The 25,240-nt window shown below is 43.4% G+C and overlaps 1 protein-coding gene across 3 annotated transcripts in view; it reads left to right on the forward strand.

The window, feature by feature from the left end:
* Positions 1-14,709: 14,709 nt before the first annotated feature.
* arhgef16 (Rho guanine nucleotide exchange factor (GEF) 16) overlaps positions 14,710-25,240 on the forward strand; it is a 62,104-nt gene continuing 51,573 nt past the window's right edge. For 2 of the 3 annotated variants that reach the window (XM_063033025.1, XM_063033026.1), the window contains exon 1: positions 14,710-14,930. The gene's annotated coding sequence lies outside the window, so the exon portion shown is untranslated. The remainder of the gene's footprint in view (positions 14,931-25,240) is intronic. The other variant, XM_063033024.1, reaches the window with a different exon arrangement.

Below are 25,240 nucleotides of genomic sequence, written 5' to 3' on the forward strand. Positions count from 1 at the left end.
TTCATTGATTCTGTTATGGTTATTATTCCACAGATTTGTTGAGTATGCCCACAAGAAAATGAATCTCAGGGTTGCATATGGTGACATGTATGTACTTTGTCTTTGAACTCTAAAGATCTAGTTTTGTTCCCCTCCAACATCCATCTATTTGCACGTGCACTGACAACACTCACCTTCGCCTCACTGCAACGCCTCTCAATTCGTACACGATTGTAAGCCTGCAAATTGGACAATGTAGAATGCTGAGTCAGTCAAAATTTTCCTCTAAATATTGGGAAGACCAAAACCTCTGCCTTTGATGACATCGCAAAGCCCCCTTTCCCAGCCACTCACTTCACCTTTCACTGTTTACACTGTTCACAATATTTTGTTGTACCCCACGATATGCTTCTCACCAAATATCTGGTCCAATGACAAAGCTGCCTGTGGCTTCTTCCACAGCATGGGCCGACGTGTTGTATCAGTACCAGCCTCCTCCATGCCTTTATCTTTCTGCTCCCCTGTCAGCCTGACACCTCCTCTTCTTCATAAATTTGAGCTCACCCAGAGCTCTTGGTAGCAGCATCTTAATTTACAAGTCCATGTCAGGTATCTTCTCTGGGTTCAATGATCTAATTTAGTCTTCAGTCTGGCAGCTCCTCGATTTTAAATGCTCATCTTTGTTTAAAAAAAATCTGTGACTGTCCAACTTTCTCCAACTCTGTAGCGCACCCCCACCACAAAGATAATAGTGCTCTCCAGTGTTAATCACTGCAGCAGTCTTTGCCATGACCATATTCTCCTTGAACTTGTCTACCCCCTCTCCTTGACTCATAATAAGCAGCTGCGTAACAGACGACTCTCTGATCTACGGGCTGTTCCCGGGGACGCACACGGAGACCAATATCCGACGCTGCTGGCAGATCATCAACTCGGTGAAAGACGCTCTTTGGTCGGCCCGAAACTTGATGATCTACCAGCACATGGAGATGTCCGTGGGAGAATGCTGCCGACTGGCACATTCTCGGCTGCCAGAGTACGTGCTGAGGGACGCACTGAAACTTGGTGCAGCCACCGCAAGGGCCCAGTGGGGAAGGACCACAGTATAGGTTTCTCCACCCGCGGGAGTGGGAGGGGTCGGTGGGCGGGGAGTATACGCCTCAACAATGATATGGTAAGCTGATCTACTGGAGTGCCACGTGGGTGGCTATAAATACAGATATGTACTGACTATAATGGAAACGTATGTAAAGGATGAAAAGTTATTGAATGGTTTATTGTATATATTTATTTTTGAATAAAGTATATTTTGAAATTAAAAAAAATAATAATATGACATTATCTGGCTGAGTGTTGCCATTTGATCTTAAGAATCTCCTGCCCTTGAGACAATGAGATAATGAACAGACAATCTGTTTCAGTGATAATGTTGATGAAAAGCATCTGGGTGGGAGATCACGGGAATCTTCTCTTCTGTGGTTCTTGTAGTATCTGATAGTACTTTGAGCTAATACCTTATCTGAAGGTTGTTATCTATGGCAGTGTTTCTGGAACATCTTATGAACCCATATATTTCAAACTCAACCATTTTGCCAAGAACGAGCACAGTTCTCTTTCAGACCTTGTGACATTCACGCTAAGATAAGGTAAACCAGAGAATGGGGTTCATGTCAAGGAATAGTTAGCCTGAATAACTCTGCTCCCGATTGGATAACGCAGCAAAATGGTAGCATTATGGTTAGCACAACGCTTTACAGTACCAGCAATCCAGGTTCAATTCCCACCGCTGCCTGAATCTCCCCATGACCATGTGGATTTCCCCCCACAGTCCAAAGATGTACCAGTTGGTAGATTAATTGGTCACTGTAAATTGTCCTGTAATTAGGCTAAGGTTTAGAAACACAGAAAACCTACAGCACAATACAGGCCCTTCGGCCCACAAAGCTGTGCCGAACATGTCCTTACCTTAGAACTACCTAGGCTTACCCATAGCCCTCTATTTTTCTAAGCTCCATGTATCCATCCAGGAGTCTCTTAAAAGACCCTAGTGTTTCCGCCTCCACCACCACCGCCGCCGGCAGTTAATTCCACACACTCACAACTCGCTGCGTAAAAACTTACCCCTGACATCTCCTCTGTACCTACTTCCAAGCACCTTAAAATTATGCCCTCTTGTGCTAGCCATTTCAGCCTTGGGAAAAAGCCTCTGACTATCCACACGATCAATGCCTCTCATTATCTTGTACACCTTTATCAGGTGTACACCTTTATTGCTCCAAGGAGAAAAGGCCGAGTTCACTCAACCTATTCTCATAAGGCATGCTCCCCAATCCGGGCAACATCCTTGTAAATCTCCTCTGCACCCTTTCTATGGTTTCCACGTCCTTCCTGTAGTGAGGTGACCAGAACTGAGCACAGTATTCCAAGTGGGGTCTGACCAGGGTCATATATAGCTGTAACATTACCTCTCGGCTCTTAAACTCAATCCCACGATTGATGAAGGACAATGCTCTGTATGCCTTCTTAACCACAGAGTCAACCTGCGTAGCAGCTTTGAGTGTCCTATGAACTTGGACCCTAAGGCCCCTCTGATCCTCCATACTGCCAACTGTCTTGCCATTAATGCTATACTCTGCCATCATATTTGACCTACTAAAATGAACCACCTCACACTTATCTGGGTTGAACTCCATCTGCCACTTCTCAGCCCAGTTTTGCATCCTATCAATGTCCCACTGTAACCTCTGATAGCCCTCCACATTATCCACAACACCCCCAACCTTTGTGTCATCAGCAAATTTACTAACCCATCCCTCCACTTCCTCATCCAGGTCATTTATAAAAATTACAAAGAGTGGGGGTCCCAGAATAGATCCCTGAGGCACACCACTGGTCACCGACCTCCATGCAGAATATGACCCATCTACAACCATTCTTTGCCTTCTGTGGGCAAGCCAGTTCTGGATCCACAAAGCAATGTCCCCTTGGATCCCATGCCTCCTTACTTTCTCAATAAGCCTTGCATGGGATACCTTATCAAATGCCTTGCTAAAATCCATATACACTACATCTACAGCTCTAACCTCATCAATGTGTTAAGACACATCCTCAAAAAATTCAATCAGTCTCATAAGGCACGACCTGTCTTTGACAAAGCCATGCTGACTATTCCTAATCATATTATGCCTCTCCAAATGTTCATAAATCCTGTCTCTCAGGATCTTCTCCATCAACTTGCCAACCACTGAACTGAGACTCACTGGTCTATAATTTCCTGGGCTATCCTTGGTCTCCTTCCTGAATAAGGGAACAACATCCGCAACCCTCCAATCCTCCGGAACCTCTCCTGTCCTCATTGATGATGCAAAGATCATCGCCAGAGGCTCAGCAATCTTCAGTGCCTGGCAGTATAGCTTGAAGGGTTGGAAAGGCCTACTGCATGCAGTATCTCAATAATTTTTTTTTAAATTGCCTACAGTAGAAGAGAAATCATGGGTTTAAGTCCTACTTCTGAAACTCAGGCTGGCACTCCTCTGTGGGAACGAGGGAGTGCTGTACTTTTAGTACTGTTCTATTTCAGTTGAGCTTAAACTGAGGAGTATTCTGCCCCCAAGACCCTCGGGCGGATTTGAAGAGAACAGGGAAGTTCTCCTCAGCCCATTGGCTATTGTTTATCCCTCAATAAACATCAGCAAATAAAAACCCGGTCTGTCTAGTCATTTATCTTTTTGCCACTTAAAGAGCAATATTTGTATATATAAAGCAACGCTGACTATACTTGAAGGCAATTCCACCTAAGGGCGCTCCCACTAGATATAATAAGGAACAACGTAAATGTGAGGCTTTCTTTCCTTCTAAGGTGACTTGTCTAAGTGGAGAGATGTGTCTGGATCACTGATACATGTTGTTTTATTTTGGCTGTCAGCTTGTTTTCATTCTCCAGCAGAGGGTGATCATTCTAAAGCTGTGTGAAGTTATTTACCCTGCTGGTGGACAGGTTATTAAAACTTCACTTGTGTATTATTTTGACAATTTGTGACTTTGTTTAAGACATGGGTTGATGACTGTGTTAACAAAAGAACTTCTTATACAAACACACTAACCAGTGACTTGCCAGTTGGAGAGTTAAGCCTTTGAATGCCAGCTAAAACAAGGAGTACCCCAAGGATACAGAAAGGTAGGAATTTCAAAGTACTTCAGGGAGAAGTCATGAAACAGGCAAATAATGAACTTGTACCTAGTGGAAACTACCTTTGAAGGTGACGGTACAGTGAGCGCTCTGACTCCTTGGTATCTGTTTATCAATGCTTGTATGTTACTGATTGCACAAGGGTTTATGTATTAACAACAACAACAGATGAAGAGCAGCGATGGGTTCCAGATATCCCTGAATCCATGGGTAATCACTGTAAACTCTAAACAGGTTCTAACCCTCAATCATTCTCTCTCTTCAAAGCTGCAATGAGTGATTAAACTAATGGGGCTACTCCATATGTTGAAAATTAGTGGAAAAGGTACGGTGGAACAAACTTGCAAGGAAATTAGTAAGTATGCAGATGATACTAAGATAGCTGGCGTTGTGGATAATGAAGTAGGTTTTCAAAGCTTGCAGAGAGATTTAGGCCAGTTAGAAGAATGGGCTGAAAGATGGCAGATGGAGTTTAATGCTGAAAAATGTGAGGTGCTACATTTTGGTAGGACTAATCAAAATAGGACATACATGGTAACTGGTAGGGCATTGAAGAATGCTGTAGAACAGATGGATCTAGGAATAATGGTGCATAGTTCCCTGAAGGTGGCATCTCATGTGGATAGGGCGGTGAAGAAAGCTTTTGGTATGCTGGCCTTTATTAATCAGAGCATTGAGTATAGGAGTTGGGATGTAATGTTGAAATTGTATAAGGGATTGGTAAGGCCAAATTTGGAGTATTGTGTACAGTTCTGGTCACCGAATTATAGGAAAGATGTCAATAAAATTGAGAGAGTACAGAGGAGGTTTACTAAAATGTTGCCTGGGTTTCATCTCCTAAGTTACAGAAAAAGGTTGAACAAGTTAGGTCTTTATTCTTTGGAGCGTAGAAGGTTGAGAGGGGACTTGATAGAGGTGTTTAAAATTATGAGGGAGATTGATAGAGTTGACGTGGATAGGCTTTTTCCATTGAGAGTGGGGGAGATTCAAACAAGAGGACATGAGTTGAGAGTTAAAGGGCAAAAGTTTAGGGGTAACATGAGGGGGAACTTCTTTACTCAGAGAGTGGTGGCTGTGTGGAACGAGCTTCCAGCAGAAGTGGTTGAGGCAGGTTCGATGTTGTCGTTTAAAGTTAAATTGGACAGATATATGGACAGGAAGGGAATGGAGGGTTATGGACCGAGTGCAGGTCGGTGGGACTAGGTGAGAGTAGGGGATCGGCACGGACTAAAAGAGCTGAGATGGCCTGTTTCCGTGCTGTAATTGTTATATGGTTATATGGAAATTGCAGAGGTGTGTAAAGCTATGGAAGACTGATCATAAGAGACTTCAAATATCCAAATTTAAACGGAGCAGCAATAACATAAGAAGCAAAGAGAAGGGGATGATATGAAGATGAATGGTATTGTGAATAGTGTAGATAATTGTCAAAGAGTACAGCGGGATATAGATCAGTTGCAGGTATGGGCGGAGAAATGGCAGATGAAGTTTAACCTCGCCAAATGTAGAAGGTACAAGAGCCACAGGACTCACACCACCAATTCAGGAACACTTTCTACCCCTCAACCATCAGGCTCTTGATAACTACACTCACCTGCCCATCCATTGAGGTGTTCCCACAACCAATGATCTCACTTTAAGGGCTCTTTATCTTGCTATTTAATATCCTTGTTATTTATTGTCATTTATTTATATTTGCATTTGCACAGTTTGTTGTCTTCTGGTTGATCTTTCATTGATCCTATTACAGTTACTGTTCTACAGATTTGCTGAGTATGCCCACAGAAAAATGAATCTCAAGGTTGTACATGGTGACATATAAGTACCCTGATAATAAAATTTACTTTGAACTTTGAAATGTGAAGCGTTGCACTTTGGCAGTTCAAACGTAAAGAGACAGTACACCATTAAGGGCATGACACTTAACAGTGTTGATGAGCAGAGGGATCTTGAGGTCCAAGTTCACAGCTCCTTGGAAGTAGCTACACAGGTTCATAGGGTGGTTGAGAAAGCACTAAGTGCAAAAGTCAGGAAGTGATGTTGCAGCTCTATAAAACTCTGTTTAGACTGCATCGCGAGTATTGCATAGAGTTCTGGTCGCCCCATTTTAGGAAGGATGTCAAGGCTTTGGAGAGGGAGAGAAGAGTTTACCAGGATGCTGCCTGGTTTAGAGGGCAAGTGCTTTGACAAGAAGTTGGACAAACTTGAGTTGTTTTCTCTGGAGCACTGGAGGCTGAGGAGAGATCTGATAGAGGTATATAAAATTACGAGAGGCGTAGATAGAGTAGACAGACAGTAGCTTTTTCCCAGGGTTGAAATGCCTAATACAGATAACCCACCCTGCAAAAACTCATTTCAGGGAGGTAGCACCATCCATTTGCGGGAGACTCCCGGAACTTCCAGGAGAGGTGGGATGTCCGCAACAGAGTAGCTCCTTAGCAGCTAGCCAGCTAGTTTAAATAACGTTAGCTATGCTAATGAACGAATGACACCTATTGAACTCACCTCAACATGTCTTTTACAGTCTTAACCCACCATGGGCAATAGAAACGTCACTGTTGCAAACAGCGCAGCGAACAACACTGACATTATTTTGACCCCTATTAGGCAGGGGTACACTTTAGTGTAGTCTGGGGTGAAGAACGTTTTATATTTTCTTTTTTTGGAACACTCTGCCATGGCGCACTCTCGCTCTCTCTCTCTCTCTCTCATGGTCGCTCTCGCGCTCTCTCTCTCACTCGCGCACTGTCTCGCGCTCTCGCTTGCTTTTTCTCTCGCTCTCTCTCACGCGCGCTCTCTCTCTCGTGCTCTCTCTTGTTTTCTCCTGCTCGCTTGCTCTCAAAAAAATTGATTTCCGTGATATTGTATATAATTTGCGGGCATCAGGGAGCCACTATTAATATGCGGGAGATTCCCGGAACTTCCGGGAGAGGTGGGATGTCTGCTAATACCAGAGGCCATGCATTTAGTCAAGTCAAATCAAGCTTAGTGTCATTTAATGACATACATCAAAAGAAACAACATTTCTCCAAACCAGGGTGTAAAGCAGCATAATACCCATAACACACATATAACACACTATAACTTATGAAAGTAAGGATAAGATCTACAGATAAATTAAACTTAACTAAACTACGAAAGTGTATAAATTAAATATTGTAAGGGACAGAACAGATTAACCTGTGACACTTTGAATATGATGCGGCAGGGAGTTCAGAAGCCTATTGGCCTGGGGGAAGAAACTGTTTTTCATCCAGTCCACTCTTGTTTTTATGCATCCGAGTCTCCTGCCTGATCATAGAAAGTCAAAGAGGATACTGTTTGGATGGGTGGGATCCCTAAAGACGCTGCGTGTGCAGCATCTTGATTAATGTCTCCAATGGATGGTAAGGGGACCCCTATGATCGTCTCAGCCATTCTCACAGTCCTTTGTAGAGACTTCCAGTCTGATGCTTGGCTGCTCCCATACCAGATGGAGTTGCAACTTGTCTGGGATGCTCTCAATGGTGCTCCTATAAAATGCAGTTAAGATGGGGGGGGGGGAGTTGGCTCACTTGCTTCAAACTCCTGAGGAAGTGGAGACCCTGCTGTGCCTTCTTGCCCAGGGAGGTGATATTAAGGGACCAGGTGATGTCATCCCTTGATGTGAACTCCCAGGAACTTGATTGATGCACTTAATGCTCTCTACAGAGGAGCCATGTATTCACAAGGTGAGAAGGTGTGATTTTAAAGAAGGTATGGGGGCAACTTTTTTTTTCCACAGAGAGTGGTTGGTGCTGGGAGTGCACTGCCTGGGGTTTAAGGGAGATACATCAAGGGTTTTTAAGAGATGTTCAGACAGTCACATGAATGTGAGGAAAATTGAATGTTATGGACATTGTGTCAGCATGAAGGTTTCGTTTAATTGGTCATTTGCTTAACTAATTTATTTGGTTAGACACAACATTAAGGGCTGAACCAACTCTTCCTGTGCTGTGCTGTTCTATGTTCTAGAAGGGGAAGTTTCTGAAGTTCCAGGAAAACTTTCCTGATCTGGCCAATTGAGGGAGGCAGCATGGCTGGACTTGGTTCTGGGAAACGAGGCACGCCAAGTGAAGCAAGTACCAATGGGGTAACATCTAGGGAACCATGATCACAATAATATAAAAGTTTAAAATTGTTTTTGAAACAGGTAGAGACCATTCCATGGTGAAAATTTTGTCAAATCGGGAAGAGACAATTTTAATAGGATAGTAGTTTTGTGTGGGCTTGTGGAATCTAAACTAGGTATGGAACGCACTAATTGAACAAATGGAGGCAATTAAGCTGGAAAAGATTCAGCTCCAGTCTAGATACATTCTCTTGAGAGTACAGTAATGGGGAGGGAAAACTAAAACCAGATTCCCATGGATAACACACGGAGAAAGAATAAATCAGAGCAGAAGAATTTAATTAACTGAAGTTCAGGGAGAAAGTTGAAGGGAATAATGAGGCAAAGGAAAGCACAAGAGACCCGACTGGCATAAAAGAGATTGTAAGTGTTTTTGACTGATATGTACAAATGATTTTGGGATGAGAGGTGAAGCCCATCAGAAACAAAAAAAGATAATTTATTCATGTTGTGTATTTGATACTTCATTAATCTTTGAGTAGTTTGTATATATATTGTTTAATGAAGTATTTTGATTGGTTTATTAAATAATTAATCATGGTTTGTATGTAAAAATATGTTAATTGCACCCATCATCACACGACCACAGGATAAGTACGCACCTTGCTTAAAGCAAACTCCATGTTGGACCCACATTTTTGGACTTCCGTGTTTCCTTTGAGTTAGTTTAACGTTTTGAAGTTACAGGATTACTCAAGTATTATTATAATATCAAATAAACAACACAGGCACTTTGCATGGATGAGGTTTACATCTATCTTCATCACAGATGATGCTTGTGCCGTCTTAGCAAAAGAAGATGTAGTTGAGATACTGAACGGGATAAAAATGAATAAGGGGGGGTACTAGTAAAGTGAGTTGGACTTAAAATAGATAAAATCACACGGTCTAACTTCTGGGAAGATGGCAGCACACTCTGACGCAGCGGCCACTCCAGGTCCAATCAAGGGTGTACTTTTTGTCTTGTATGTCTCTTTTCCTCTGGCATTTTGTGTGTTTTGCTCAAGATTTCCACCATCTTCAGAATGTCTTGTGTCTCTGTGGAAATCAAGTCAACATTTCAGGTTCAAGGATCTAGGTTTCGAGCACAATCACTCTCACCTCAACTCCAGAAGTCCAGCTTATTTTTTTAAATTTGATTTTCATAAAATAGACATAGAGGTATTTAAAATTATGAAAGGGATAGATAGAGTTGACGTGGATAGGCTTTTTCCATTGAGAGTGGGGGAGATTCAAACAAGAGGACATGAGTTGAGAGTTAACGGGCAAAAGTTTAGGGGTAACATGAGGGGGAACTTCTTTACTCAGAGAGTGGTGGCTGTGTGGAACGAGCTTCCAGCAGAAGTGGTTGAGGCAGGTTCGATGTTGTCATTTAAATTTAAACTGCACAGCTATATGGACAGGAAAGGAATGAAAGGTTATGGGCTGAGTGCAGGTCAGTGGGACTAGGTGAGAGTAAGAGTTCGGCACGGACTAGAAGGGCCGAGATGGCCTGTGTCTGTGCTGTAATTGTTATATTGTTATATACATACACAGCATATAAAGTATCATATATACTGTACTATACATATGCATGCATGTCCTGTATACATAGGCATGTGTACATAATTTATATACAATCAAAAACAGAGAAATTCATGCACAAACAAGGGAATTGAAACACAAAGACGCTTAAACGACAAACTGAAACAACATAAATATATAGGTTACAAAGCACATGTACAGATTCCATACAATACAGTATACTCTGGTTTCTCTTCAAATCGTGTAACTCTTTCACCTTTTACAGACTCGCACATACATAGACACACAAAACAGAAATGCAATCATGCTCATTTGCAATACAGAACACACTATCAAACACAGATATGCACATACAGATACAGGTATACAGGTACTTCTCAACAAATCCATGGCCAGCATGTATACATTCATACACAGAAAACGTACACTCATTTAATTATACTTACTCTCTCAGTCCTGTGGATGTACACTCATTGGCCACTTTATTAGGTACACCCGTACACCTGAATTATTGGCAGCAACTCCATTAATAAACGCATACAGACGTGGTTCAGACCAACCATTAGAATGGGGGAAGAAATATGGTCTAAGTGACTTTGACTGTGAAATTATTGTTGGCGCCAGACGGGATGATTTGAGTATCTCAGAAACTGCTGATATCCTGGGATTTTCATGCACAGTAGTCTCTAGTCTAGAGTTTACAGAGAATGGTGCAAAACAACAAACAAAAAAGAATCCAGTAAGTGGCAGTTAGGTGGGTGAAAAACACAGTGTAAATGAGAGAGGTCAAAGGAGATTAGCCAGACTGGTTCAAGCTGACAGGAAGGCAACAGTAACTCAGATAACAGCGGTGTGCAAAAGAGCATCTCTGGATGCACAACACATCAAAACCAAAACTGGATCAGCTACAGCAACAGAAGACCACTCCAGATTTCACTCCTGTACCTAATGAAAAGGCGATGGAGTGTATGTATACACTAACATATCTGAGCATTCAGACATAGATACATAAATCCAGGGTCAGAAACCGAAAGTCCAGCATGAGTTACCTCACTCGTACAGACTTGGACATATTAAAAACCAATAATATTTTCTCACAGTGCAGATTGTGAAAACTGCTTTTATCAGTGATTATATCTTTAGTTTCACCTTCTGTCAAATTACATTATGCCTTAAGCTATGTTAATGCTATGTTATAGGGACATATTTCTGAAGTTTTTCTGCTTCCCAGAAGTTTATTTGTCTTTATCTAGTATGAATACAAAAATGACTCTGCAACATGTGTTTTGTAGCTCCACTGACATTCTGTTTATACAACAGTGTGCAATACCAGCCTTGGCTTTGTGGTTGCCCTCTCATCTCTGAATTAAGGGCTTTTGAATTCAGGGCCCACCCTTGAGACAAAACCAGGCTGTCTCACCAATGAGGGAAGTGAAACACTGTCCAACCTCTAAAATGGACAAAAGAGATCGTGTGGAACAGGTGAAAAAGTGGGAGGGTCCTCCTTGTTCAACCCTTCTCCAAAGCAGTTCCATTTTTTTTTTCTTTTGGTTTGCATTTCTGTGACTTTACTGTGCTGTGTAAAACTTGCACCCACACATCAACAGATTAAGTTGAAGAAATAGTTGTGAACGGATTTTAAAAGTTTAAAAACAGCATCTGAACAAAAGCCAAGTAAGTCTTTTTTAAACCCCTACCAAACCATGATGCCCCGCAGATTGGACCTGAGACCATTGGATGAAACCGGGCCACGCAAGGCCTATCTGGTTGAACAGGTTATCCATACTGTGAAAAAATCCAATTCAATGATATGGAATCTTAGTAACTGTAATCCTGGTATCTAATGTAACATCAAGAACAACAACTTATACTGGAAATACAAAACAATATAGAAAATGGAGAAGCCAATTTTATGCGGGACAAGTTCCCACAAGTACTAGAGTATATACATGGAGAAAACATTGGAAACACCCAGCAGGCCAGCCATTATCTGTGGAAAGAGGAACAAAGTTTCAGGTCTGTGGACTCCCATCCACCTTATGTTAGAACTGAGAACAAATGGCTGTTTTTCAGTAGGATAGAGTATGGAGTGCACAGAGTACAACAAAGGGAATGTCCGTGATAGGATTAAACAAAATAGCCTGATGGCAGTGCTTTGACCCTTGGTGAATACCTTATATTGAAGACTAGAATGGAAAGAGAAGCCGCTGAGGACGTACAAGGCAAAAGGGACAGGTAGGTGGAAATCCCACCGGAGTGCAGAGAACTTCATCGAGGTTAGCAATCCTGGAAAAGAAGTAGAAATGAATCCAAGAGTCTGATACTGACCTGAAAACAGATTTTGTAATGTTGATTGGAGGATAATTATTGGCTAAGTCATCGGCTCTTCTTTGAAGGAGTATCACAGTTTTTATATCAATCTGAATAAGGCAACACAAAGTGGCAATATGAAGAAACATAGATAGAAAACCTACAGCACAATACAGGCCCTTCGGCCCACAATGCTCTGCCAAACATGTACGTACTTTAGAAGGGAGCTTGGCAGCTGATGGGAGAATTGTTACCAAAAGGGAATGACCAAGAGAATAGAATTACAGACATTTTGTAAGGTTTTAGAGTTGGCCTTGAGTTTGGTTAACATTGCCAAGGGGCAACATCTGGACAGGTGAAGGTGGACAGGAGAAGGTTGCAGATGGTATCTTGGGGGACACCAGGGAACTGGCCAGTGCAAGAAGTAAAGTCATTGCACAGGACTCTGAGGCAATTCTAACTGTCGTAGGTCTCCCTGTGGTCAGGGGATGTCACCTCCAGTGTCCTCCACAATCACTTCCTCCCAGTGGCCAAAGAGCTGCTCCCTGAATAATGGTGCATGTTCCTCCTTCTGGAGGCATAGATTCACAACACAACAACATCAGCTGGTCCTTCCAGATGAGACTCTGCAGGTCCCACAGTGCACTCCTGGTTCACTTCAGCAGCTGTAGATCTGGAGCAGGAACAAGTCATCCTCAGACCTAAAGGACTGGCCAAGGAAAGGAGAATATTGCCAAAGGGGAAGCATGTGGAGGTGAAGGATCGACCCCTGGGGGCAAATTCAGGAAGAAAAGCCATCAGTGGTAATTCTCAAACTATGAGAGGGGCCAGTTGAACAAACTGTAGCCCCTTTCAGGTGTAATAATCACATCACAGGTTGCAGAGGTGTGCAGTGGTAGATGATCTTTCTCAAAATCACAAAGAAAATCATTAGGAACATGATAAGGCCAGTCTTGTTTCAATAGCACAAGTCAGAAAATTGTTTGGAGAGATGCCTACGCTAAGGAAGGATAAACATTATTCTGGGAGACTAAAACTCCATCCCTGGAATTCAGTTCCATTATCCTGATTTGGACCTGCTTTTCTGAAGTTAAAATCACTTTGGTGAACACGAAGTTATCTCATCTCTGTGAGGGCGAGTGGTAAGCGCTGACTGACGGAACTGTTGCTTCCTTCTCCCATTTTACACAGCAACGGTCGGTGTGACTTCCCTGCATTTTGCGGTCAAGCCCTACTGGCCAAATTTCCACACTGATGGGTTGATTCTAGCGCTCTAACTCCACTGACGCAGCTTTGCAAGAAGTGCAGTTCCTTTTGGAGCAAGTCTCAAAACCATAGCTGATGCAAAACCCAGATTTCATCGCAGCCTGCCAATAGCACACTAAAAAAACAGCAGCTCCCAGTCCACAGTGCCCATAACAACTCTTCAGTCAGCAGCTAACAACCCAGCCTGCCAGCAGTATGAACAAATAAATAGGGAATAGATGAAACTACTGTTCTTTAAGTTCTCCATAATTTACAAGAAGTGATGGGCATAGCCCAGTCCATCACACAAAAAGCCCTCCCTACCATTGAGCACATCTACAAGGAGTGCTGTCACAACATCCATCATCAAGGACCCACCCCACCACCGAGACCATGCTCTCTTCCCACTGCTGCCATCGGGAAGGAGGGACAGGAGCCTCAGGTCCCACATCACCAGGTTCAGGAACAGGTATTACCCCTCAACTATCAGGCTCCTGTCCAGAGTGGATAACTTCACTCACCTCAACTCTGAACTGATTTCACAAACTACGGACTCAGTAACTCAAGTTCTCAGTGTTACTTATTTACTAATTTATTATTTGTACAGTTCGTTCCCTTTTGCACAATGGCTATTTGTCAGTCTTTGTGTGGCTTTTTATTGATTCTATGGCATTTCTTTGTTTGCTGCGAATGCCTGCAAGAAAATGGATCTCAAGGTAGTATAAGGTGAATACAGTTCTTGATGCTTCCACAAGGCACCAGTCTCTCTGCAGACACCCTGTCAACACACATCCCTTTAGAATGCCGAGATTTAGACGGTCCATTTCCCTCAACACATGCTGACTGACTCGCTGAGCTCCTTTGGCAGTATTTTTTTGCATCTAAAGATCTTATGGTTTAACCAAGCTCTTCTAACCTTCATGCCTGCCAGCCTAACCTCTCCTCATAAAGCAAGCCAGTCGTTCATTGTACTGGGGGCAGTAAACCCGTCTCCCACACAAAATGCTGGAGGAACTCAGCAGGCTAGGCAGCATCCATGGGGAAAAAAAAGTACTGTCGACGTGTCGGGCCGAGACCCTTCGGTAGGACCCTTAGAAGCATTTTGTGTGTGTTGCTTGGGTTTCCAGCATCTGCAGGTTTTCTCTTGTTTGTAATCTGAACTGTTTCCAACGCCTAATATCCTTCCCTAAGTGAGACTGACGCTGCACGTAGTACTCCAGAGGGAGCTGTTGTTGAACTATGCTTTCGATGGACTTGGCCTAAAAGATTTCATAGTTTTACCTTTCCGCTTGTACACCTGGAGTGACGTCATGCTGAGTGACAGCGGCAAAATTGCGGAAGTTTCTTTGCTGTGCTGAGAGTTCGAGCGCTTCCCACTCCCTGGAATCCTTCCCGGGAAAGTCGGCCGGGGGTCTGAGGGATCTCGGGTCTTCCCGGGAGAGCTCAGGTGGGAAGCTGGGAACCTTTTCCACCCAACTGCAACTGGCGTCACCGAAAGTGAATGGAATATCAACATCAAAACTGCAAAATAAGGTATTTGTAACTCTCCATCTTGAAGGTAAAACTAGATTGCCTTTTATTTTCTACTGAGGGGAACGAGTTTTCAACGGACACGCAGCTGAGCTGATAAAGTTGCTTGAACATTTTCCAGTAATTGCTTCAGGGTTGCAAAATGTTTCGCTGAAGTTAGCGCAAGTTGGAGGCGGAAATGTTTTTTTACCCGGCGCCTTCACAGGTGGAACAAACCTGCGCATCCGGGTCGCTTTCGTTTCCTGGCCGGTGGGGCGCAGATAGCACTAACTTTAATTTGTATAGCTCATTTCATGTATAAATCGAAGCCTGATGTTTCACGGCAGCGTTATCGTTGGAAACCTGGCTCTGGGCCACAAGGGTGAGGAAGTCGGTGAATGAGGTAGGGACGGAATGGCAGCTGAGCAAATCCCTGTATCAAATAAGAAAGGAGCCCCTTATTTGGGAAGCGTCTTAATGAGAAAAAAGACACCAGAGGCTGTGCATGTTGGAATCTGGAACCACACACACACAAAAAGCTGGATGAACTTAATCCGTCAGGCAGCACTTGTGGAGGGAAACGGAATGTCAAGACCCTCTCTTGATTCCAGATGAAAGGTCTCGATCTGTAAAGTCGACTGTCCTTTCTTCTCCCTAGACACTGCCTGACCTGCTGAGTTCCTCCAGCATTTTGTGTGTTGATCTTAAAGAGAAAGTGCAACTGCATTTATACAACGCTCGGCACCATCTCACCTCATAGAGTACACATCACGGAAAAATGTCATCGGTGTCCATGCTCACCAAGTTGACTACCAAAACGCATTTGCCTAACCTTTTCCTATCTGTGTATCTGTCCAAATGTCTTTTAAATGTTGTAATTGTACTTGCCCCTATGTACATCTCAAAGCATTGTGGAAAAATGTATTTTTGAGGTAACTAGTTCTTATAAAGTAACCTGGTGTGTGTTTATAAAGTACATGTTATGTTTTAGTGATTTAAAAAAAATCTTTTAAAAACTGAAAATGCCGGGAAACTTGGAATATAAAAATATAGAAAATGCTGAAAATAATTATCAGGTTGAGCATCAACCAGCGGCACTAAATCTGTTTCTCCACCGATGCTACCTGACCTCCAGTGTATTTTTAGCATTCTGATTTTTTAACGTTTGGTATTGGCTTTTGGCTAAATCTCATCAGTAAGCAGGCTCTGAGGATTAAGGATGACTTACTTCAACTCTGATTCTGATGTGACCAGAACTGAGTCTCAGACTTGCCCAGAAGGGTTGGTGTATCCATGTAGGGCAGGGGAGTTGATGATCTCCCTCTGCTGTTACTCTGGGTTTCTGTGGGCTCACGAAGCACCTGAATTTAAACATTTCCACCCCGTCCTGATGCACCTGCTGTGTCCCGAATGGCCATGGACCAGGGCATCCCCAGACCAGGCGTGAATGTTGTATTTCCTCAAGGATGTTTTTGAGCATGACATTAAATCTTTTACCTCATCCACCTGGTGGTCTCTTGCCATGGCTGAACTTGACATAGAGCGTCTATATCTTGTGTTGAGCATGCAAACGATTTGACCTGCCCATTGGAGCTGGTCGAGCCTAACAAGGGTCTAGATGTAGTCTTGGGTGCAGACTTCTGTTCTCTTATCCTGGAAGTGGAACAGGCAGATTTTGTTGGGACAACATGGGTGGTACTCTCCATCATTTTCAGGTGCCTGCTGTGACTTTTCCAAGTCTTGTAGATGTTTGTAGAGCAAAACTGCAAACTGGCACTTTCCAGGCTGCAGGAGTACGTGGTGAGGGATGCATTGAAGCTCGGTACAGCTACCGCAAGGGCTTGGTGGGGAAGGATTGTTCTGCTACTGGACAGGGAGGGGTTGGGTTGGGAGGGGAAGTCCCTTAATTATTGTAGTAATGTATCACACCAGGAGGCCACATGAGCGGCAACAGTGCTATTGGTTTCAAGAAATGTCCTCTACCTCCATCTCTATCTCTACTGTCCATGGGCTCCTCTACTGCCCATGATGAGGCCAAACTCAAACTGGAGGAGCAACACCTCATATTCTGTCTGGGTAGCCTCAAAGATCATGGCAAGAACTTTAATTTTTCCAACTTCTGGTAATTTCTCCCCCTACCCCCTTCTCTCATTTTTTCATTCCCCACTCTGGTTAGCCTCTCGCCCCTTCTCCTCACCTGCCCATCACTTCACACTGGTTCCCCTCCTCCTTCCCTTTCTTCCATGGTACGCTGTCCTCTCATGTCAGATTCCTTCAGCACTTTACCTCTTCCACCTATGCCCTTTCAGCTTCTTACTTCAAACCACCCACCCACCCACCCAACTTCCCTTCACCTGTTCTCACAGATCACATGTCAGCTTGTTCTCCCTCCACTGCTCCCACCTTCTTATTCTGGCTGCTCTACCCTTCCTTTCCCGTTCTGATGAAGGATCTCAGCCCACAACATCAACTTTTTATCCTCCTTGGTAGATGCTGCCTGACTTGCTGAGTTCCTCAAGTATTTTGTGTGTGCTACTGATGATCTTCAGCACCTGTAGAATCGCCTGTGTTTAGGACTAATCTTTATACTAGTTTTGAAGTCTTGATCATCAACCAGCTTAGGCAGCCAAGTGCTGTTCTTGCATGCAGAAAGAAATGGTGAGAATCATCACTGATATCTGTTTTAATTGTGAGATGGCTCCTGAAATATCGGGGTGCCATGGTGGTGTCACAGTAAGCATGATGCTGCAATAGCTTGGGATGTTAGATTTCGGAGTTCAATTCCAGCGCCCCCTGTAGGAAGTTTTATGTCCTTCCTATGAGCGCAAGTGTTCTGGTTTCCCCCATCAGTCCAAAGATGTTCTGGTTAGTAGGTTAGTTGGCCTTTGTAAATTGTCCTCTGGTTAGGTTAGGGTTAAATAGGTGGTTTTCTGGGCTGGAAGGGCCTGTTCACCACTGTATCTCAAAAACTAAAAAACAGATAATCAGCGATTTCCAGAGTCTGATTTATGCCCTTTCTAGTGTGGCTGTGGTGTTGTGAAGTAGGAACAGACGTTTAGAGAACCTTTTGTTTGCTGATGTTGAAGGCTTAGGTGACCAAGTTGGCATTGACTTGGAGCTCAGTCTCTGAACTTGCAGACACAAAAGTATTATCTCCGTACTACAGCTTAATGAGTAAAAACTGTGGTGACTTTGGCTTTAGAGTGGAAGCAATATCGGTTGAATAGTTTCCCATTTATTCTGCAGTTAAGCTTCACTCTGGGAAGCTTATTCAAGGTGATGTGCAGTATTACAGAGAGAAAGATTGAGAAAAGTGAGGGGCTGGAGATAGAGTTTTGCTTCACACCCACAGAGCGATTCTGTTACAGTTTTATTAGCTAGGGCTTGTGTTCAAGCAAACATAAGATGGAAGGGAGTCCCTCATGATTGATGGTGTAAAAGATATTGTGTCATCAATGTACATTGTGTATCGTAGACGATACTGGATCCTGGATTTTGAAGGTCAAGGTAGGTATTATCAAAATACATACAGTATATGTCACTAGATAGTACCTTGAGATTCATTTTCTTGCAGATTTTCACAGGAAAACATTCACAAGTGCAATAGAATCAATAACTCTATTTCTTATCAACTCCATGAGAATCTCTTTTTAAGTTGACAAAGAAGATAGGGATTTCGCAGGAGCACCATAATTAGGACCATTGTCCAGAAAGGAGATTAGGTCCAATTATGGTGACCTCAGGGGGGTCTCCGTGCGGTTTGTCACAGGAAATGTCATTACCATTTCCTAAACCAGCGGTAGGAAAACTGCTTTCATATACCCAGAGCCAAAATGAATGCTATCTTCACCTATAGATGAAATATTGCTTGGCATAAAAGACAGAACGCCCTTCTTTAAAAAATAGTGTTGAGGCACCTTTTATGTCTATTTGAGAGATTAATTGGACCCTTGGCTTGAAGTCCCATCTGAAAGCCACAATCTCCAACAGCACAGCACTCTCAGTGCGTAGCAGTGGAGTATCAGAGAAATTGTAAAGGTTGAGGGGCAGGTACAAAATTAAAAGTAAATAGATAGTAAGGTGGTGTAAGTGTCTTCACACAAGAGTTGTGAGTTGGGTAGGCACATCAATGTGCACTGCAGGAGAATCTTTCAAAATGCAAGAATAGGTTGAGTTAAGGATGAAAAGATATGGAAACTGCACAGGTGAAAGCGATTTGGACTATTTGCTGTTCCCAAGCCGATGACTTGCCAACAAACTGTTTTATTCTGATTTTGTTCTTGACCTTCAAATATTGTTCAGAATGAGGTTCGTTATCACTTAAATATGTAGTGAAATTTGTTATTGATTTGAAAGTAACTTTTGAAGACAGATGTCTTTATCAGAGAGGAGTATTTGGTAACAACAACTTCATCTCTCAGGTCAGCCAGCTGTAGGTTCAAGCCTTTGGCATCTTGAAAAAAGAGCAAAGCCCAGTCATTTCCTGCTGGATTTCTCATGTTCTTCGTAGCATACTTTCTCCCCAAAGGCACAACCTCAGAACTGTCAGTAATCTCTCAAGAATTTCCTTCAACCTTCTATTAGCATTTACCCCATGGAGCACTCTTAAGCAATGGACATGTAAAAAGATCTACCTTTGCAGTTGGAAATCACCACTATAGTAAAGCTCAGATTACCATTGAGCAATGACTAGGGAATAATCGCCTGTATTTTTCTTTCCTTCACTGGGTTTCACAAGTTACTGCTCTTTGAATGAAACTGAAATTAAAGTTAGGGCTTGCCACACCCTGATTTTGCAAAGCAATATTTTAGTCATACAACAGTTCTTGATCCCAGTCTGAAGTGACTTGATTGTTTACACCCTTGTCCTTTGAATCAAAAGGTTGTGGGTTCAAGTTGCTCTCCAGCCTTGCGCCCAGAGTCTATGTTGAGACTTTAAAAAAGAGCTGCAAGGTTGGAGGCATTTGAGAAATTGACATTGAACTAAAACTCATTCTGCTGTGTCAGGTGTACACAAAAGATGCAAAGGCACAGTTTGAGGAGGGGAGTGAAGGTACAGGGGATTCTCCTTGATGTAACGATCAGCTTTATTTGTCACAAGTACATTGAAAAATACAGTGAAATGATTTGTTTGCCTCAATGACCAACACAGTCCGAGGATGTGCTGGGGGCAGCCCCAAGTGCCACCACGCTTCTTGCACCAACATAGCATGCCCACAACCGGAGTACCTGGAGGAAACCCATGCGGACATGAGGAGCGTGTTCAAGTTCCTTACAGACAGTAAAAGGAATTGAATCCCGATTGCTGAAGCTGAAGTCATTATGCTAAACCCTATGCTCCAGTGTTGCCCTACTAAACAATTAAAGATTAAAGTCTATCGCAAGCCTTGCGGCCCATTAGGCCGGTGCTTACGCCGGTTTCCGTGGCGTGAAGCGACTGAGAGTAGGAGACTCCCACCCCCACCCCCCCCCAGATAGGATGCCACGAGGTTAACCCCTAGCATTTTTGCCGGTACCCATTCTCAGCTGGGTAGACTGGAACATCGTGTGGTTACGTGCCTTGCTCAAGGACACACACGCTGCCCTGGCTGAGGCTCGAACCCACGACCTTCAGATCACTAGTCCAATGCCCTAACCACTTGGCCACGCACCACACTCTGCTAAACAATACCAGTTTGTTATCTGATTATTATTTTTCTGTGGGAACTTACTGTGCACAAAATGGCTAGCAGATTGTAACAATAACTGAAATTAAAGTGCCTTTACATCGAAATTAAAGTGTGGTGACTGGTTTTCGGAAAGGCCATCTATAAATGCAAAATGACTTTGTTTCCTGCCACACCCTATCCAGTCCACCAGGAGCGTGCTGCAATTGTGAAAAGTGGGGGAAAATCTGGAGGTGGTTTGGTCACATCTCCCTCACTCTGAGTGCCACATGAATACAGAAACTATGAAAGCACAAACTACGCCTTGCTTGCCAAACTCGCTCTGTAAACATGTCGGGTCTTGACTCAGTGATTGCTATGAGACTGATCATTTGCAGGTTTCAGTTATTAGGACAGGCCAACTTCCACAAGCAGAATAGAAAGAAAGACTTCTGCTTATACAATACTAGTGTCATCCAGACTTCTCAAAGTCCTTTACAATCAGTAAAGTTTTTAAAATGCTAACACTATCATAACACAAGGAACTTGATTGTGAGAGGCTCCTGTAGTGTACTTTTAGTGATGTTGAGGTATCAGTGGTACCTGTCTGAGGATGAACCAGTGTGTAGTTGGAGTTGCATATGGTATGTCCCTGAGATACCCACCAAGACCACCCCTTTATTATGCAGCCTCCACTCCTGCCCCAAGTTTCTCTACTGTTGAAACTCCCTTCTGATCACTGACATGTGCCATAAAACTTGTGGCTTTTTGGCAATGCAGTGCAAGACAGGGAAGAAAAAATGAAGTTGCAATAAAAACTAGTAAACGAAAAAGGGGAATAGCACAATGGTGTTCATGGACCATTCAGAAATCTGATAGCAGAGGGGAAGACCCACACTCACTAAAATGCTGAGTGTGGGTCTTCAGGCTCCTGATGGTAGCGATAAGAGACCATGTTCTGGATAGTGTTTAACAATGGATGCTCCTTTCCTGAGGCATCGCTTTTGAATATGTCCTCGAAAGGAGAGGCTTATGCCCATGCTGGAGCTTGTAGTGCATTCAATATTTCAGAAATATTGTAAATATAATGTTTGATTAAGCATTCTTTGTTTACATAAATCATTATGAGTTATAAGTAAGATGTCTGTGAATGGCATAGGTCATTACGCCACCACGTCACTTATGAGCACTTTACTTTGCTCCCGTGTTTTTCCTTCAATTAATTTCTGGAGTTACAAAACATAACAGTGGCGACAAGAAAGTTTTAACGAACCCAAGACAGGGTGTCAAGGGATATGAGGAGAAAGCAAGAGGTTGTGGCTGAGAGGGAAGATGGATCAGCCATAATGAAATGGTGGAACAGAATTGATGCGTCAAGTGGCCTAATTCTGCTCCTATATCTTATGGTCTTATGGAAACCACTGATCTACCTATTGAACTGCAGGACATTTTTCTTTGGAAAGGGAGAGAGACATTTGATTTTTTTTTTAAAAGAAGGCAGTAAACAGCTGAAATTCATGGATTCATAGAGAGTGAGTATTGGGTGATAATGATAACTTTTAAGATAGAAATGGCTGGCTACACCAGAAAGTTAGACATGTTCAATTGCACAACAGATAACTAGATGATGTAAACTGAATGAATTGAACAGTATTTTAAAGCAAATGGAATAGTTGATAAGAAATGAGTGCCAGTTTTGCTGAGTGCATTGGGTGGAAAAGCATACAGTTGGGTTCGAAGTTTAAGTTTATATATATATCTAGACTTCTGCACAGTACTATAGTAATTTTATATATTGCAAGTACTGCCACCACAAAAAAAATGACATATGAGAGTGATGATAAACCTGATTCTAATATGGGTCTCTAGCAGACTGAGTGTGGGAGGAAGGCAGGGAGAGGGGAATCATGGTTGGAAAAAGAGGAATAGAGGCTGAAAGCAGGAAGCACCAGAGACACATTTTGTAATGATCAATAAACAAAATTATTTGGAATCAAATTACCTTGCCTGGAATCTCAGGGCTGGGTGTGTCTGCACCTATGCCACTACCTCCCAACCCCAGCACTCCTTTCTGCCACCTCTCCCACACCCCTCCAGTGGTGCCCCACACTCGCCATTTCCAACATCCTTTGCTCCCACCCTATTACAAACTTGCCCTCCACTCCACATTGACAAATACAGTACTGTGCAAACTTCTTAGGCAGTCTAGCTATATATATGTGACTAGGACTTTTGCACAGTACTGCATATGTCAGGCAGACAAAAATTAATAGACTGCACAGGGAAGGGAAAAGCTTGGGTGTGGCATTTTGATTTAACACGTCCAGTTCCTTGTATCATCCATGATAATGTAGCCAGTGAGCTAGATCATGTGGCAGCTGGAGGAATTTTTTCCAAGGTTTCCCATGGGAAACAGAAGTGGCCCAGGTAGCCAAGAAGGATGGGTCTGTAGGGATCTGTGGTGATTTTAAGAGCACCATCAACCCAGTACAGAAAGTAGATCAATACCCTCTGCCCAGGATAGAGGATTTCTTTGCAAACCTTTCTGGAGGAAAACACTTCAGCAAGGTGGACTTAGCTGAGGCCTACAGATGGAGATGGATGAAGAGTCTAAAGTGTTTCCCACCATAAACACTCACACAGGGCTTTAGCACTATAATAGGTTTATTTTTAGAGTAGCATCTGTACCTGCACCCTGGCAGAAAGCTGTGGACTTGATGCTGCAGGGCTGCCCAGGCACTCAGTGTTACCTGGATGACATCATCATTACCAATGAGGATGACAAAGACCATTTCCAACATCTCAAAACGGTGCTAAAATGTTTAGAAGATTATTGGCTCAGAGCATGACACACCAAGTGTGAATCCTTTAAATCAAGCATCACCTACTGTGGTCTCACTATTGATGCACAAAGGTTACACAAGTGTGCTGAGAAAATTCAAGCAGTGGTGGATGCCCCGAGGCCAAAGCACGTGTCACAGTTGCGGTCCTTTTTAGGATTGTGTATTAGTATAACAGGTTCCTGACAAACCTGGCTACTGTGCTCCAGCCCTTGAACTCATTTACTACAGATCTGGACGTAATGACAATGGATGAAGCAGTGTGGCCTTTGAAAAGGTAAAGGAAATGATTACACAAGACACTGTATTCACACATTATGATCTACATCATCCAGTGAAGCTTGCCTGTGATGACTCATCTTATGGTATAGGTGCGCTCATGTTACATGTTATGAGTGATGGAAGTGAATGCCCTATAGCTCTTGTGTCACATTCCCTTAGTGCTGCAGAGAAAAATTGCACATAGCTTGACAGAGAGGCCTTGAGTCTGATTTGGGATGTAAAACATTTCAACCAGTACTTGTATAGGAAGAGTTTACCCTCATTACTGACCAACAGGCTCTGATGTCCATTTTTAATCCATAGAAAAGTGTTTCACTAGCAGCAAATGCAGAGATGGGCTCTGTTCCTTGGAGAAACGTCCAGCAGAAATCCCAGTTCCCCCAACTTTATCAGTGCTGGGATGAACTTGCCCTTGACAGGTTGCCTTATGTGGGGACTGAGAGTTGTTGTACCATCCAAGCTGAGAACTGAAGTGTTGGAGGAGCTACATGCCGGTCACCTAGATGAGGTCAAAATGAAAGCATTGATTCAAAGATTTGCCTGGTGGCCTGGGTGGCTCAGTAGATCAAGCAGATTGCCATGCACTGTATCTGATGCCAGCATGTCCAGAAGATGCCAAGAGCAGTGCCTCTTCATCCCTGCAACTGGCCTGCATTGCCCTAGCAGAGGATTCATGTGGATTCATGGGCACAAATTTTTTTGGTTATAGTGGATGCAACCACAAAGTGGCCAGGAGTGTTTCCAATAGCCTCCACTACAGCCACACACACTGCAAATGTTGTTGAGAAGCCTCTTCTCAAAGACTGGTGTTTCCAGATCATTTAGTCAGTGACCGTGGACCACAGTTTGTTGCGGGGCAGTTTCAGTCATTCCTGTGTGGCATTTTGTGTGTGGCACGTGGCCAAGTGGTTGAGGCATTCGTCTAGTGATCTGAAGGTCACTAGTTCGAGCCTCAGCTGTGGCAGCGTGTTTGTGTCCTTGAGCAAGGCACTTAACCACACATTGCTGTAGCGTCTGTGCAAGGAGTGGCGCCCCACACAGACTTCCAACCTGCGCCTTGTAAGGCACGAAAATGCCCGACGCAGACCTCTCATGGTCTGAGACGACGTTCCTTCCCTCCCTCCCAACCGCCTCCCCATTCCTGAAAATGAATGGAATAAGGCATATTACATCTGCGCTGTACCACCCAGCTACAAATGCCTTGGCGGGAAGATTTGTCCAGACCCAGATTTAAAGAACACACTGTGAGCAATGTCAGCAGAACGCGCTATGTTAACACTGTTTGAATCAGAAGCCTCCCAATTTCCTCCTGGCATGCCATAATCCAGAACACTTCACAACCAACAACTCACCAGCTCTGCTGTTCCTGAGTCGTCCCCTGCACTCACACTTGGATCTCCTCAATGCCAATCTCAGACGGTGTGTGCAGGACAAAAAGCTGAGACAAATTGAGGGCTCCTCAAATAAGGAGGTTCTATGCTTCACTCCTAGACAAGCAGTTGTGGTGAGGGACTACAGAGGTGGGTACTTGGCAGGAACTGGACCACTCTCCAACACAGTGGAGTTT

This window comes from Mobula hypostoma, chromosome 25 (genome assembly GCF_963921235.1).
Source record: "Mobula hypostoma chromosome 25, sMobHyp1.1, whole genome shotgun sequence".
In the NCBI taxonomy this organism is placed as follows: Eukaryota; Metazoa; Chordata; class Chondrichthyes; order Myliobatiformes; family Myliobatidae; genus Mobula; species Mobula hypostoma.